This window comes from Zea mays, chromosome 9 (assembly GCF_902167145.1).
Source record: "Zea mays cultivar B73 chromosome 9, Zm-B73-REFERENCE-NAM-5.0, whole genome shotgun sequence".
NCBI lineage: Eukaryota > Viridiplantae > Streptophyta > Magnoliopsida > Poales > Poaceae > Zea > Zea mays.
This window is the reverse complement of record NC_050104.1, coordinates 46,079,129-46,093,889: the sequence shown is the minus strand read 5'-3', so window position 1 is coordinate 46,093,889 and position 14,761 is coordinate 46,079,129. Positions and strand designations below refer to the sequence as shown.

The window sequence follows — 14,761 nt, the reverse complement described above, 5'->3', positions numbered from 1 at the left end:
CTTTTTTTCTTTTTTCTTTTTTCTTTTTTTACAAGCGACCTGAATCGCGAGAAAAGGGGAAGAGAAAAAAAACAAAAAATACCCATGCGAAGACGGATGAGTAGTACGAAGCACGTGACATCCTGGCGGCTGGCTCTCTGGTCGTTCTCGGTTGCCGACGGCGGCAGCGGATGAGGTGGGCAGGCCGGCAGCGGATTAGCAGGACGACCTGGCGGATGAGCACGTCACGTCCTGCAGATGGCTTCTCTGGTCCGTCTCGATTGCCGGCGGCGGCAGCGGTTGAGCAGAGGACAGGCGGCGGTAGCATGTCCTGGTGGATGAGCAGGACGGCGGTAGCGGAAAAAAACTTTTAACCCCATGAAAATTGGCTCTGTATATTGTGTTATGAATAGAGATTTATTCATTATAAAGCATCTCTAAGAAACTCTTTATTTTTAGCTCTCTATTTGACTCTCTATTTACATTTTTATAAAGATTGCATTTTATCAAAGTATTTGGTTTCAGAGACTATTTAGACGGAGCACCTCTGTTCTAGATTCCGAGGATAGATCAGTTCCGTTCTGTGTTTGACATTAAAATAGAGTCACTCTGTTTTTTATTTGGTTCTAGATTGAAGTATATGTTTGGTTCAAGAGTAAGGTAGAATGGAGCTGCTCTATCATATGTTTGGTTGACGAGTGCAAATAGACAATTTTGTATGACACATTGATACAACCATTCATGTATCTTAAATGATAATTATAAATATAGATCATGAGATGTAGTATTTTCTGTGTCTTCTGAATATTTTCAATGGGATATAGCTATAAAAAAGAAACATCATTAACTAGTATAATAAAATAAAAATTAATATAAGAATTGTGCAGAGTGCTGGTCTGCTTGGTCAACACAAATTGTATTCTACATGAGCTAATCGAAGTGGGGAGGTGGTGAAGGTATTCTCTACTAGTGTTAGCAAATCACAAAAGGACAATAGTCTCGTGATCATGAGAAGACGTCAACATGTCGTGGTGGTCTGATCGGCAAGGAAAAGAATACTCAGCATGGGTCTGCTCAGCCAGATCTCCAGCTCGTGGTCGCTCGGCTGGTGATGGCCTGCTCGGCGGCCATGGCATTGCTAGCCGCAGAGATCTGGCCGCACGCAGATTTGCCGTGGGAGGGACATGGAGCCACGGAGGAGGCGCGACGCGAGAGGGAAAAAACATGGGCGCGACGACGGGTCAGTATGCAGATCGTGGCCGGAGCCGGAGGCGGAAGAGATGCGACGGACACGGTGTGCTTCCGAGCGTACAGGTTCGCCTGTTTTTTAGAGCCTAGAGATGCATCGTTTTGGTGTAATATTCTTCTTTTAGAATAGCTCGGTTCTACATAGAATCAAACCAAACGCTCTACTAGAACGTAACGGCTCCATCCTATGATACTCTCCAATCAAACACTATCTATATATAGCATTTCACTCCAATAGACTATTTATCTAGTTTGGCTAGTCAGGTGTTTAGCCAAGTTTGACTAGTGAGGGAGTAAATTTGAAGAGTCGGATATCCAGACGAGTTGGAGAGTTATTTTGCTGTTAATTAGTCAAAATTTGGTTTGATGAGTCATTTGACTAGTCTTTTGAAAATGCTAGGCCTAAATATATAGAAGTACGTGATATTATAATTATGCATAAAATGCCTTATACAATGGGGAAATTCAAACAAGTATATATAGATATATATTTATATATAACACAAACATGGTATCACAATTGGACGAAATTAGAAGAAAAAAAAAGCATTCTCTCACGGCTGATCTTCGTCATTGCCAGATGATTTATGCCCTTGAGACTTGCTGTTGTGGGCTGTGGGCCGGTGGCCGCATCTTACCTTGCGGAAGATTGACACTCCTGCATAGACTGCAATATAGGCCAGGACAGGGATGACCAAGTAGATGACATTCCTAGATGTCTCCCAGTCCCTGGTACTGCCGGCTGCATAGGCCCCCAGGAGGCCGAGCATGTCAAACCAAATAGCCGTCTGCATTGTCCATAGTGGCAATGGGTATCCGTGGAGAGTCCATGGCAGGAGCAAGATGACGACGACGACGGAGGCCATGAAGGAAGTGGAGTTGCAGTAGAAGAAAGCATGGTACCGGCGTTTGTCGATGTGGTGGAGGATGGAGCTGCCAGCTGAGTGACCACCGCTGTTGTCCTGCCACAGGCCACCTGGTGGCTTGAGGCCAGTCTGGTAGGTGACGCTCGCTGCAAGGACACCTAGCAGCATCAAGTATTCACGCTTGTTCTTGTCAGAGTCCTCTTTTTGCTGCTGTGCTTTTTCCACCGACGTTTTAGTTGCCTGTTTCTCGCAGCGTCCTGCACCTCCGTTCTTTTCTCTTGATGATCTAGAGTCAGAGGGCGGCGACTCTTCTAATGTTGTATTCTTTCTTCTACTACAGATGTTGCAAACACCGGAGCCACCAATGTCGTCAACACATAGATGGAAGTAGGGGCGGATCCAGAAAATGAATACCTCCATGGCTACAAATGCAAACACCGCAGCCACCAATGTCAACACATAGATGGAGGTGCGCACATCCCTGGAGCTCCCAGCGGCATAGGCTCCCATGAGGCCAAACATGCCGGCCACCATGCACACGTACAGCGCGTAGCACCGTATCCCTGGCCTGTACAGGTTGGGGTCAGGGCCGGTCCTGGAGGGGGGCAAGTGGAGCGGCCGCACCGGGCCTCCGATTTTAAAAGGGCCCCCAAGTAGTGTACATGTATATATAGTCTTATGTGTTGGATTTGGTCTGTTAAAGTTACAATAAATCTTTTTTTAATTGTTTAACTAACCAAAACTGTTGTTTAACTAACCAAATGGATTCATATCCAAATATTTCAATCGCTTATCGGATATTATTTACTGTGCCTGTGAGTGACTGTGGCATCGGCTAAGAGAAGTTTTTCAAAGTTAAAATTGTTGAAGAACTATTTAAGGTCAACAATGTCTCAATATCGACTCAACGGGTTGGCTACTTTATGTATTGAGAAAAAAATATTAAACGAGGTTGATAGCAACACTATTATCAATGAATTTACATCAAGAAATGTTAGAAGAAATTTTTAAGATAATATATACAAAGATTTGAAGTTATTTTGATATATTAGAGACTTTTATCATTCAAAATTTTTTTATGTACTTAGAAAAAAATGAATATATATATATATATATATATATATATATATATATATATATATATATATATATATATATATATATATATATATAGCCTTAAAGGCCCCAATTTTTTTTTGTTTCGCTCCGGGTCCATGAAATCTCAGGACCGGCCCTGGTTGGGGTTGACGAGCAGAACAATGAGAGCCACCGACGCCATGAAGCTCGCCGCGTTGCAGTAGAAGAAGGCACTGTAGCGGGGGCAGTAGTTGTCGTGGAGGACCGGGTAGCCCGCGCGGTGCCCGCGGGCGCCGTCGTTCTCCGGCCAGAAGCCCCCCGGCGGCGTCAGCCCAGCCTGGTAGGTGAGCGTCGCGGCCAGGATGGCGAGGAGGAGCAGCACCTCGCGCCTGGTCTCCAGCTTCTCCTTGTCCCGGTGGTTGTCCTTGTGGTCCAGCGTGAAGAAGACGATGTGGATGACCACGTAGACCAGGACGACCCCTGCCAGGGCAACCACGTAGATGGAGGTCGTCTTGTCCCTGCAGCTCCCTGCAGCGTACGCGCTGATCAGGCCGAACAGGTCCAGTATCATGGCCGCCTCCAGCGTGTGGCGCTTCAGCAGGAATCTGCTCTGGACCATCAGGATGACGATGAGGGACGCCACGAAGGCTGCCGAGTTGCTGTAGAAGAACACCTTGTACCGGGTGGGTTGTGTCGTCAGGAGTATCGGGTCACCGTTCCTGTGGCCGTCTCGAGTGTCGGGCCAGAGACCGCCTGGTGGGTCCAGTCCTGCTTGGTATGTAATGCTCACGACAAGGGTCGCAAGAAGCATGACAAGAGACCGAGCCTTTTCCACTTCCACCGCTTCGTCTTCGTGTTTTTGGTCCCTGCATGTAGTAGTTGCACTTTGCAAGCAAAAAAACATAACAAAGAGTTAGTCCTAAATTGCAACTGGTGACTCCTTACTTGTGTTGTTCTGGAAATTAAACACACACACTCACCTGTCGCTGCTGATCTGTGGATCTGGATGGTGGTCCTGCGGTCTGTCAAAGCACCAACCCTTTACTCCTAGCAGACATTTCGAAGCATAATCGTATACAGTTTGTAAGCATCTGCAGCGATTCTTCACTGTGACGGCGACGGCCACCTGGAGGAAGATGTAGGCAAGAACTCCGGCGTTCAGGCAGATGACGTAGGTGCTTTCGTGGACCTCCCTGCAGCTCCCAGCGGCGTAAGCCCCCATGAGGCCCAGGAGCGCCGTGAGCCACGAAGCGTACGGAGAGCTTGGCGGTGAGCTTCTTGTCGACGACGAGGATGATGATGAGCAGGGACGCGACGAACGCGGTGGTGTTGCAGACGTAGAACGCCCAGTAGCGTCTGGAGTAGTTCTCCTGCAGGACAGGGTCGCTCATCTGGTGCCCATCCTTGGTGTCGCCCCAAAAGCCGCCAGGCGGATTCAGCCCTGCAACGTACGTGATGGTGACTGCGAAGGTGGCGAGCAGCATCAGGACCTCATCCAGTTCTTCGCGTTCATAGCCATGCACATTGGCGGCACTAGTGTCATTATTTTTTGCAGTGTTATGATCATCCCTATGCTTCTTGCGCGGCAGCGCCAGCACGCCGAGGTACCAGCAGAAAGCGGCTACGACGTAGGCGAAGACAGCGCAGACCAGCAGCGCCGAGTAGATGGTCGTGAACTTGTCCCGGCAGCTCCCGGCGGCGTAGGCACCCATGAGGCCGAGCAGGTCGAGAACCATGACCACCCGCAGCAGAGCCTCCCACCAGCCCGTGTTCTTGCCGTCCAGGACCAGGAGGAGGACGCTGACCACGAGCGACGCGGCGAACGCGGTGGCGTTGCAGTAGTAGAAGATGAGGTAGCGGTGGCGGTGCGCGTCCTGGAGGATCGAGTCGCCCGCGTGGTGCTGCCCGTCGTTTACCTGCCAGGCTCCTCCCGGCAGGTTTAGCCCGGCGCCGTACGTCACCGTAGCAACCAGACTGGCCAGCAGCAGAAGGTACTGCCTCAGCTGGTATTCCATGGAACTTGAAGAAGGTTTAGCCCCGTCCCCAGCCCCAGCCCCAGCCCCAGGTTGGGACTGGGTGTGGCTTTGTGTGCCGCCGGACGCCATTGGACTGTGAGACGAAGCTACTTTGTTGTTGTTGTTGTTGGACGCCATAGCCTTATCTGGTTGGTGGGTGTACGTTGAGGTTGCTAGCGGTGGCACCTTGACACTGAGGCCGATATGCTAATGCCATGGCATCATATAGGTCGAGGCGAGGAGCTTAATACGCGATCGAGCACAAGCATCGGTGGCTAGCCTTCTCGGCACGGCAGAATATAACAAGTAGCATATAACAGCGTGCTCGATTGTGTCCTTGCAGGATGACTTGGTTGGGTCGTCTTATTTAAAGTTATATTCTAATCTTTTCTCCCAAGCTCGCGTTGCATTTTGTCGATTATCAATTTGTTGAGCAACGAATTTGTTAGCAAACTCTACAAGATTTGTTTAGAAACCCATAAGGGCTTGTTCGGTTCTACCCCAATCCATATGGATTGAGGGGAATTGAGAGTGTTTTAATCCTTAATAAGTCAAAATCTTTCTCAATCCGTATCAATCCCCTCCAATCCATATGGATTGAAAATAACCGAACAAGTCCTAAGTGGGAGGTGGATCTGCTCTCTTCCACGCCACGGCTTAGCGCGAGACGCAGTTAATATGACGTGTGCAGTATTGATGATGAGAGCAGTTCTTTGTCAAACACGGAATCCACTTGAGTGGCTTCCTCACGTCTCGTATGACCCCTGGGCTAGGCTCCTCCTCGCCTACCCTAGGCGTGGTGGAGGGACAGACTCCTCCTAGTACCTTCTCTGACTTGTGTACCTTGGGGACTCGGGGATCCATCTAATTTTTTTGCAATTTAATCATTTTTTGTATTTTTTACGTTTGGCCCCTACACGACTTCCTCTCGTTTTGAACCCTTTGCTCGGCGCCACAACCCATGACGCCTAGGTAACAAGTCTCGACGCTATGAGTTATGGTGTCGAGGTCCCAACCAACAGTGTCGTGTCGGTCTCCAACGTGCTGGTCTGGCGTACGACGTGGCATCTAACTCGGCACCACAGACCTTGGCACCGAGCTAGGCAATAACGCCTTGCATGAGCTTCCTCTTCCCCGCGACGCATTCTCAAACCGTGCTAACCTCCCCCACCGTTGTGATAACCTCCACCGCCATAGCTCCTCGCCAACACGCCTTACTCTTCGCCCCGTCACCATTCTTCATTGCCAACCTCCTTGGCCCTAGAGTTCCCCACTGCTGCGCCCCGATTCTCCCATCGCACCCATGCCCGAGGCCCCCTAACCCACCATCTCCTCACTCCCCGAAGCTTCTCACCGCGCCCCCAGGCCCTCGATCCCACTTTTCCTCAGCCCCCGGAGCTCACCGCCGCACCTCCTAGCCCAAGCTCACCCCTGCCGCCTCGGCCCTCACGCATCGCCATCAAGTTCATCGCTCGACGCCCAAAGTTCATCGTAGTGACATAGTCGTTGTTGCACCGACTGACATCGCATCGCCCGCCGATGTATGTAGTTTAGTTAGTAAATGTTTTAGTTCGTATGTAGTTTAGTTTAGTTTAGTTAGTTAGTTTGTAATTTAGTTAGCAAACTTGTTAGTTAGTTTATAATTTAGTTAATAATTTATTTAGTAACTTAGTTGGGAACATTATTTAGTTAGAAAACTTGCTAGTTGGTGTGCGTGCTAGTTTATATTTTTAATTTAGTTTGGTTAGTTATGTAGCTAGTTATTATATCTAGTTAGTTACATACCATCTTAGTTTGGTTAGCAAATGTACATGTCAGTCATTGTGTTGTTCGTTTTTGTAGGTTTTAGAGACCTCATCGTACATGCGAGATGTTATCGAACTTTTTTACTGAGAGTACTATGTTATTTTTTTGCGGAGTGGAGACCATCTGACTCCACCGTCACTGGTAGCTTAACTCCACCGCGACTTTAGGTATAACCCCTTTTTCGTATCATAGTCATACACTACAGGAATCCTGAAGATTCCCGTCGGCCGGCTTAACTCCCGTCGGCCAAAGAAAAAGCCGACGGGAGTTAGTTAACTCCCGTCGGCTACCTTCCATCCGATGGGCCTTAAGTTAACTCCCGTCGACCCAGACACAGGCCGACGGAAATAAGTTAACTCCCGTCGGCCCTGACAAAAGCCGATGGGGATTAGCTTATTCCCGTCGGCCTATGCTCTGGCCGACGGGAATTACTGGTTTATGAGCGCCGCGGGGACCCCACGCGAGCTCATTTCTCTCTTTCCTCTCAAACCACCGCCGCCGCCATACACGCCGGCCCGCCGCCCGTCCCCACCGGCCCCCACCGCCCACACCGCCGCCCCCGCCCGTCCCCCCCCCCCCCCCCCCGCGACGCTCGCCGGCCGACACCGCCGTCGCGCCCGCCCCCGCCCGTCCCCACCGCGCCCCCACCGCCCCCCTGCCGCGCCCCCACCGCCCACAACCGCTACCGCGCCACAAGGGCCGATGCCCCCCAAACGCCTCCCGGAGCGCCGTCGCTGCCCCCGACCGCCTCGTCGAGCGCCGCCGCCGCGCCCAAGCTATATAGATCACATGCCTCAGCTAGATGGAGTTACTAATTAGTTAGTATATAGTTATTAGTTAGTAATTAGCTAGTAATTAATTAATACATAGTAATTAGTTAGACATTAGTAGATTACTAGATGGGGTTAGTCACGTACCATCTTAATTTGTTATTGAATGTTGAATTTGTGTTTCAAATAGATGGACAACGTAGTCACCCAATATCATGGATGAAATGTGGAAGAAGATAGTTATGGGAATGTTAGCTTTGGTGGAATCAAGAAGGTAGCAGTGATATTCGATGACAGACCATCCTTTAGCGAGATTTTTGCTAGGGCTTGTGATGAGCTTCATTGAAATTCAAATGACCTTGGCATCTCAGTTGAGGGGTTACCGCACAATGGTAAATCTAGAAAAATATTCTGACGGTTGATCTCCTATTGGCTCTCAAAATGAGTGGGAGAAGTATGTTAGAACTGTGATGAAGAACGAGTTTCAATGTTTGGATTTGGTTATACAAAAGTTGTCCATTGATCTAACCTGACATGGTTATTCACCCCCAGGAGAGTTTGGTCTAGAATTGGCCAATGCATCTCCATATGATGCTCCTTTGCCCAACTATTGAGAAGGTGTGGTTGTGGTGGCTGATGCTTAATTGGCCCCGAATGAGGTTGGAATTTCATATCCAGTCTGTGTCGATTGTGGGACCTACAATACTGTGGCCACCACCCATGATATCCCTTTGACCTAGGACCATCCTTGTAAGTGTCCTTATTACACTATATCGTGCACCGTTAATCCCTTTGTTGTGACTCTATTATAATATTTTCCTTGTTGGACGTAGTGTAGGAGGCCCACTGATAGATAATATTGCTTTTGTTCCTCTGCCCCCATCATCAAATTTAGACCACATATGCAAGGCCTCTAATAGTGTTGATGTTTAGATTGAGGATGAGGAGAAGCCATATGAGACTGCAAGAGCCATAGATTCTAGTGATGATCGTCCAGTTCAATAATTGACAAAGCAAGAGATGGAACTTTTCAGGCGTTTGTGTCCTAACGGTGACCCTATAGTTCATGAATTAAGCAACCTCAATCATTCTCATGGAGCATATGCAAACGGAATAGATGTCGAGCTGCTAGAGACTCCTGATACCGGGGACAACATTGAGATTAAGAAGGGATTCACTGCAAAAAAATGGTTTTGTATGACAAAAGTAAAGTGTCATGTTTAGTACAAAATTGGTCATAAAAAGCATCTTATGACGAAAATGTTGCGTCATAAGGGTCGTCATATAACGACCGTCACATTATGTACCTTGTGACGACTGTTCAGAGTACCGTCACATAATGTCATCACCTTTTGTGACGGCTGCATTCGTCCGTCACATATTGTTGCTATATATGACGGTGTTATCTGTCACATTTTTTCCAGTCAACGCGTCACCTAATGTTGGGATCGTCACTTATGGCACCCACATACAGTGACGACACACTGAGCTCTCATGATAGCTCACAGAATCATAATACACAGAAAAGCTATCATACACAACATTCTCATCACAAGTCATACACAATTCCAGCACACTAGTTCTTCCACAACAGAGGTTCAAACATACAAAGGTTCCACCACAAAGGTTTGAAGCATTGAAACAGATTGCACGTAGTTCTGACAAAGTTCTAACCACAGATATGTTCTAGAAAAGGCATCAAACAGATTGCAACTCTTCCTGCTTCCTAGCAGCTTCCACTTTTTCAGCTTGGAGTTTTTCCTCAAACTGATATAAGATTTCTTCAAGTGCGGCCTGTTGAGCATATAAAAAACTTGGGATATAAGATTTGCCATGAAATATTGGTACATGCCTAGACAGGTCAAGACTAATAACATGGCCTAAAGAAACCCTAGAAAGCAAAGGAAACCTATTAACTTCAGTTGTCATGCATGGAAACTACTGAGGCATACATACAAAGAACTAACATGCTTACCAATCTTAGCCAGCTCATCGAGGAACTTGGTGACTGCAGCCGAGTTCTTCTTGATGACCTTGACTGGCTTCTTATCCTTGAACAGAGCCTGATTAATCATTCAGCAGGGGTACAATCATCAGAACCAGTCGTAGGACCGGGCCATAATATAATAAAGTTACTATACTTAAGTCCAAAGCAACCCAAATAAATAAATAATTACCTTGACCTCAGGAGGAGATGCTTCGTAGGCCTCCACGACCTTGGGCTCCAGCTCTGTCTTCTTGTCCTCAATCTCCTTGTCAATCTCCTCCTGTAATTTTTTTTATGTATATAAAATAGTTGACACAAATAAGAAAGGATCGGTTAAGCAAATGATTGTGCTAATAGTAGGGCATATATTAAATATAAGAATGTTCTCCAGACCTGCAACATATTAGTTCTGCTGCAGGTTGTTACACCCGACGATCACAACACGGAACCAGCCATGCATTTGACACGATTGATCGCATGTCAGAAACAGAACCATCACAAGGCAAACAATAATGGGACCAACCAATGAACCAATGCATAGTGGATCGTAAAGTACAACACATACCCTGATCAGCATCTGACAGATGGGACATGTCAACCAAGTTTCCCAAGTTAACAGAAGCGATCAGGATTCAGAAGCAAAAGCATCAGATCCTGAACACTACTAATGCACGACTGAAATAACAGAGCATAGCCAAACATGCTCTTCCAAAGCAACTGGCAACATCTACCTACCAGGTCAAACCACATCTAATAAGGTCTGTTTTGGGTGTAAGTTTCAGGACACATTCAGATCTCATATTTGTTAAAGCAAGCAAAGCACATCTCAGGCTTTCTGCTGATCAAGATTGGATTGGCCCCATATCACTTTTCTCCACCAAATACATTTGAAATAGATGTTTTCTAAAACATTTCCTTAGACGAACCAGACAACTTAAGTAACCACCTATTAATATATTATACTACCGGGCACCAGTGATCCATTCCCTGATTCCCCATTACGTATAATTCAGTTTCTTGACACAAAGACCACCTAAACAGAGTGAATAAAAGGGCCAGATACAGACGCACAACCGCCAAAATTTTAAAATGAAACTAACTGTATTTGAATATGAGCAGGCATTTTTAACAGTGATCAGCAAGAAAGATCTGAAACCCTGGTCCAGCAGGGGGGGCAAAGGAAACAAAATCTAGGGGCGCAAATTCTGCTCATCCAATACAACGCATAACCGTAACTCCTATCAGATCCACACTACAAAACTGCCAGATCTGGAGGCACCGTCTCCCTCAAAGAACGAACTCGAGGAGACGACTACTAGCAGAACTTAGTCACGGGAAAAAAAACTAGCCACGGAATGAAATCACGATCCTCAAGTAATAGCATGATCAGGCGCGGAATCAGGAAAGGAAAAGTCGAAGTAACCGTGTGGGATCAGGGTGCGAGTCTCACCAGATCTCGAGGGACTGCAGCGAGATCTCGCTCGAGTAGGACGTCGCCGAGATGGTCGATGAGGACAACAGCCACCAGCCGCAGTCGCCCCCGCAGTCACCCCCGTAGCACCACCAGGAGCTGAACGATAGCTATAGGAATACTCAGTGAAGCATAAAAGAACATTCAAGGTGAGACGTTCGTATGTCGAGCGATGTTACACAGTTGTGTGCGAGGTGTCGGATTGCAATTGGAGGGTTTGTGCCCACAAGCAGAAGGAAGCTGGAAAGTTCAAGATCACAAAAATTTTGTAGGTCCACACACATGCCTAGGAAGATCTGAACTCTAAGCATCGACAGTTAACGTCTACCCTCTGTGCGGAAAGACTTATGGTAACATTGAAGGGTTAGCCCAATTTGAAGGTATAGTCAATTAAGATGGAGCAATACACCACGTCGGGTGTATGCTTACGCACAACCTCAAGACATACCCTAACTCTGCCCTATGGCACCCACCAAACGTCGTTGCAGGGATCTCAACATTTGCTGCTGGGACCCGTATACCGGGTGTATCACACGGTATGCCATGCCAGGGTACGGTTGCGCACAACCCTAAAGGCAATGTCAACAACACTATTTCATATGGACCACCAAAGGTAACAGATCACGCCCTTACCCTTGAACTATAAAAGGGCAGGACCCCCTCCTTCCCACACATGCACCAGTTGTAACACGACCACATGAGCAATATAAGGATCAGCACTAAACTGGACTAAAGATATCAACTCTCTGTCTAGACCCCTATTTCAATTTCCAGTGTTTCACCATTCGGAGTGAGTCCGCGCTAGCCTCCCCTCCCGAACACAAATTCTATTGTCCCTCTGGTTTCCAAAACCATGATAGTTGGTGCACTAGTATGTAGGGGAACGTTAGCGTACCAAGTGACATCCTCCACTTCGACGGCTCAGCCTTCAGCATTCACTGGTGGCGGGACCTTCGCGCCTGGAAGCCGCATCATGTTCAACTACTTCGACTTCATCACCACCGCCATCGGCGAATTTTTGCCTCACCGATTCCGACACACCTGTTGTTATAGGCGTAGGACCCACACTCTCTATCACTGCTAGGAGCAAGGTGGAGAAGCAACGCCTCAAGAGGTGTGTCGCCGCCCTTTGGTCCGTATTGATAATGGCTTTATTCTGGGCTAACCAATTCATTTCCAGAATCACATCTATATCTTGCCCCTTTATAACAATCATGTTTGTAAGGAATTCCTGTTTGGCCAAAGTTATGGGCATATGGAAGGCTACTTCCTTAGTAAATATTCAGCCCCAGGTGAGTGGATAACAAATCCCTCCCTTGATTCAGTGCAATGTATGTAATATTTCTCCACAAAAGTCTTGCTTATGAAGGTATGTGATGCACCAGAATCGAAAAGGATAACTACTGGGTGGTTGGCAACAAGGTACGTACCCATCATCACCGGTTCGCCTTCCAGTGTGGTAGCCACCTAGGTATAATAGACTCGTCCAGTTTTCTTCAATTTTTTTCCCGTAGAAGAGTTGGTTGTGTTCCGTTTTCCTTGATTTGAGTTCCCAGAGGTCTGCTGAAAGTTGGATTTGTTTTGCTTCGGATATGAGCAGTCCTTGATGAAATGCCCGGACTTTCCACAATTGAAGCAACCACTGAAAGAACTGGGAATGACAGGGAAACGAGTACCAGGGGCACTCGGCTGATTGGTTGGAGCGGGGGCAAGGGTGGGACAAATAAATACAGGCTGTTTGAATGGATATGAAGGTGGGCGAGACGAAGAACGGTTTGGATTGAAATGCCGGATTACCAACCTTGTTCTCTTTTCAGGTCCTTGAGTCGATCTTTCACCCGATTATCCCTTTGACTTTCCGTGTCCCGCATTTTTGGCTTCAACTGCCAGTGTTGTACTGACAACCCTGTTGTATGTGAGGTCCAGACACGTTGCCATCTTATGCTAGAGTCTGTTATTTAGTCCCCTCATAAAACAATTCTTCTTTTTTAGGTCTGTATCCACTTGGTCAATGGTGTACTGAAGAGATGATTGAATTTATTGAGATACTGCATCACAGAATCTCCACCTTGCTTCAGTCAGATGAACTCTTCTAGCTTCATTTGTAGAACTCCCTCCGGAACATAATGTTCCCTAAATGTCAATTTGGATTGTTCCCAAGTGATTTGATGTCCCACAGGTTGGATGGCCGAAAAGTTTGCTCACCAAGACTGGCGGGGCCTCTTAACTGTTGAGCGGAAAATAGGGGCTTCTGAACCTCGGTGCATCGGATTAATCCAAGTTTCTATTCCATTACTCGCACCCATTCGTCGGCTTCCAAGGGTTCCTCAACCTTGACGAAGAGCAGTGGGCGGGTTTCGGAGAACTCCAGATAGGTAGTATCTCGTGGTCCTTGAGGGGGAACTCTTCCTCCGTGTTGTTGAAATTGGTTGCCCGCCATTTCGCGCAGAAAGCGCGTGTTATCGGTGGTGGCGTTGACCAAGGGGGCGATAGCCTCGTCCAGGGTAGGAGGTACCGGTGGAGGATTAGGAGTGTCCTCCCCGCCGCGGGATGTACCTGCCCCATCATGTGCAAGGGTCCAGGATGACATCTGAGGCCAAGAAACATTTGGAAATATAACATGCCAAACATACAGCATCTTTATTTCATTGCGGAACAGTAAAAATTATACATACTCCATTATACAACTCGACTTTCTTACTCATTTTACATTAGTACACTACTTAGACTATACTACTCTAATCTTCTCCATCCTTAGATGTTCCGCTACCTGCTTCAGGAGACCGTTCATCTGCAAGATTCATGGAAGGAGGGGTTTCAAAAAGGTCAATTCCCCCATCAGATCCTCCTTTTACTGTTCTAGATGGTCCAGCTCCCATTGCTGCCACATAGGGTGGCACGTTCGGGTGTAGCCGATCATACAATACATGCACTTCTTCATGTAAGGTGTTGCAGTACGCTTGCAGGTTTTCGAGGGATGCACTAAGTTCTGCTACTCGAGCTAGAGCTTTGGCTTCACAGTCCCAAGTGAAAGAGCGCGAATTTACGGCCCAGTCAATGGCTATATTGCGTTCCGAAATTTTGTACTGCAGGTGATTAATTTCGACTGATAGTTCAGCAATGCGGCGACTATCGCGCGCACGCTCCCTACACTCGTGGCGTAGTTTAGATCTGAGGCGATCCACTCTGGCCTCCAACTCCCCGATAGGGTCGTTGCTTCCACTACTGCTTCCTTCATGCTGGGATGCCAGCTGATGTCGAGGCACACACTATGGTCTAGTCGATTTGCGCTGGGTAGTGAAAGGGAAATCGGGTTAACTATTTCCTATAATTAATTTTGGTGGTTGATAGTCAACACAAACACATGGACTAACTAGTTTGCCTAGAATTCATGTATTACAGGTGCATAAGGTTCAACACAAACCAATAAAAGATTTGAGTTAGGGACTCAATTTGAAACAGAGCAAAGAACTTGAGTGTGCTGAGAATTGGCGCACCGGACTGTTCGGTGTGCCACCGGACTGTGTCCTTTGCACCAGGAC

The 14,761-nt window shown here is 47.4% G+C and overlaps 1 long non-coding RNA gene and 1 pseudogene across 2 annotated transcripts; both read right to left on the bottom strand.

The window, feature by feature from the left end:
• Positions 1-1,747: 1,747 nt before the first annotated feature.
• On the bottom strand, positions 1,748-5,382 carry LOC103639920 (uncharacterized; annotated as a pseudogene).
• A 3,889-nt stretch (positions 5,383-9,271) lies between these two features.
• LOC103638318 (uncharacterized) lies at positions 9,272-11,563 on the bottom strand. Of its 2 annotated transcripts, XR_558692.3 has the most exons (5): positions 11,199-11,563; positions 10,142-10,160; positions 9,939-10,028; positions 9,737-9,824; positions 9,272-9,555 (listed from the first exon to the last, which is right to left on the bottom strand). It is a non-coding gene; the product is annotated as an uncharacterized lncRNA (long non-coding RNA). The 2 variants fall into 2 exon arrangements; XR_558691.2 differs by lacking the exon at positions 10,142-10,160.
• Positions 11,564-14,761: the final 3,198 nt, after the last annotated feature.